Source organism: Nyctereutes procyonoides, unplaced genomic scaffold, assembly GCF_905146905.1.
Source record: "Nyctereutes procyonoides isolate TBG_1078 unplaced genomic scaffold, NYPRO_anot_genome, whole genome shotgun sequence".
NCBI classification, from domain to species: domain Eukaryota; kingdom Metazoa; phylum Chordata; class Mammalia; order Carnivora; family Canidae; genus Nyctereutes; species Nyctereutes procyonoides.
In genome coordinates, this window is record NW_026575123.1 from 897894 (window position 1) to 900617 (window position 2724).

General features: G+C 41.0%; 1 pseudogene; it reads right to left on the reverse strand.

Annotated features, from left to right (window-relative positions):
• Window positions 1–1062: 1062 nt before the first annotated feature.
• On the reverse strand, window positions 1063–2466 carry LOC129517098 (dnaJ homolog subfamily A member 1-like; annotated as a pseudogene).
• Window positions 2467–2724: the final 258 nt, after the last annotated feature.

Below are 2724 nucleotides of genomic sequence, written 5' to 3' on the forward strand. Positions count from 1 at the left end.
ATTTATTATTTATTTTTTTAGTGAAAAACCAGTGCTTTCAATCTGGGGCGGGGTGGGGGAGCCTGTAGTGACACATTGGAAATGCTTTGTAATCAGTATATTAAAGAGACATTCATACATTTCAATTGCTTAATTCTGATTCCAGATTTAAGCTTGTGAACATGACTTTTAAACATACAATTAAAGCTGCTCCTCATAATTTGCTATACTACCAACATGAAATTACAGTTACTTCAGAGCATAAGTTAAATGGTTTAAAGTAAGCCTGTCACATACCTAGAAGACAACTTCCTGTCTCATACATGCAAATTAACTTCTCCACGTCAATGTTTCTTCACTCTAAGTTACCCTGCTCCCGAAGTCACTACTCTGAAGTTTATCATGGTCCAAAGAGAAGGAAAAAAAGTGTAACCAGGACTGATATATATATATATATATATATATATATATATATATATATATATAAGATGGCACAGCAGAAGGGAATGCAATTCTCCAAGTGCAAGCCCTCAAGCAGCAGCATATGATAAACCCCTTCTTTAGAGAGGTATCCTTTCACTCACTGATACCACAGGCCAAATTACATAGCATGTCATCTTCAAGTAACAGCTGAGGCGGTAAAATGCAGGGGCATCACAATGAATCCCACTTAACATAACTACAGACCAACACTTCTCTATAAATTAATAAATTTTTTGTCTGATTGCCAATTAAATACAAGTTTTAACTTCATAGCTTAACAATTAAGGGTCATACACTGAAGTCAATACATACACCTAGCATTTCAGCCTGAACTGTTTCATACACAGAGCTGCAATCAATTACAAGGTATGGCCTAACAAAAGCTAGGGGAGGTTTTTTTTTTTTTAAAGTAGTTTTTACAATATTAAACTTATCTTGCACACTGAAGTTATACACACAGGGAAAAGTCAGAGCTTTTCTTTTTGAGTTTATTCTTCATTTAACTTTTAAAACACTCTTATAGTTGAATATTAAAACAAAAACAATATGATTATAGTCCTTCACTCATTCACTACTGCATGTAAAATGCCAGCAGCAGTGTTATTCGCTGGCTCCATTAGGAGGTCTGACCAGAACACCACCCCTAGGATGATGTTCATCATCCTCATATGCTTCCCCATTGTAATGGCGCTGTCTTTCCTGATTGGGATCAAAGTCCACCAGTTCTACATGATCCATTTCATCAATCTCTTCTACTTCTTTCCTCTCAGATAGGAGTTTTTCCAGTAAAGGAAGTTTATCAGGAGAGAGAAAGCCATTCTTGGGGAAGTTTTCCTTAAATTCGATGATTAGGCGACCCTTCTCATATGGTCTATGATAAACTGGCATGCCTTCGTTTAGCACACACTTGATATCCCCATGTTTGACAATCTGACCTGGATGAGAGGTGATGACGATGGTTAGGTTGTCAAGAGTAGATGTTGGGGATCCCTGGGTGGCGCAGCGGTTTGGCGCCTGTCTTTGGCCCGGGGCGCGATCCTGGAGACCCGGGATCGAATCCCACATCGGGCTCCCGGTGCATGGAGCCTGCTTCTCCCTCTGCCTGTGTCTCTGCCTCTCTCTCTCTGTGACTATCATAAGTAAATAAAAAAAAAAATTAAAAAAAAAAAGAGTAGATGTTGGCTTTTGAAAGCCACACAGGGCTTCAACCAGCTGTATATCCATACGCATGAAAAGATCTTCTCCTCATGGAGTAAAAACAGCATGGTCCTTCTGATCTAAAACAATGATAATATCTCCTGGTTCCAGTCCTGGTTCTTGGTCTCCCTCACCATGGAATGTTATCTTCTGGCCATCTTTCACGCCTTTGTCAATATGCACTTCTAGAATCTTCTTCTCTCGAAGTATCTTCCTTCCGTTGCAGCTTTTACATCTATCTTTAGGACTGATGCGTTCCCCATGGCCCTAGCACTCCATTCACACTGATTGAATTTGCTGAACCATCCCAGATCCTATCTGATGAGCTCTTATTTGCATTCCAGTACCTCAGCAATTGGGACAACATTCGACTGCTCCTTTCTTACCACCTGGGCCTTCACATTTATCGCAAATCACATTCTTTTGCAGAGCTAGTTTTCTTGTTGTGCCATTATATAAATCTTCTAAGGTTACTGAGAGCTGATGTACAACATTTTTACCTCTCCGTTCTCTCTGCATCCTGCCTCCTCCTCCAAAAAACATATCAAAGATGTCCATGGGGGAGCCAAAACCACCACCAGCTCCACCTTCTTTAATTGCCTGTTCTCCTCCTTTGTCATGTAATTCCCTTTTCTTTGCATCAGAGAGCACTTCATAATCTTGAGAAATCTGTTTAAACTTCTCTCCTTCATTTGGATTATCAGGGTGGTACTTCAAGGCCAGCTTCCTGTAAGCCTTTTTCAATTCCTCCTGGGTGGTATTGGGTTTGACCCCCAAAACATCATAGTAAGTGGTTTCTTTCACCATTTTCTACAGCCAGTGAGAGGGCCAAGGCCGGTGTGGAGGAGCGGGAAGGAGCACGTTGCTGGGCGCAGCTCCGGCAGCCGCTGCTCCTCCGTGTCTCACCGAGTGTTCTGTGTTCTGGAAATTCTGCCAATTTCTTCATCTTTAAAATGAGAATCATAACAGTGTCTACCTAGCAGCTTAAAAAAAAGAGAGATTTATTTATTTATTTGAGGGAGGGGAAGTAGGAGAAGGACAGGGGGAGGGGGAGAGAGAATCTCA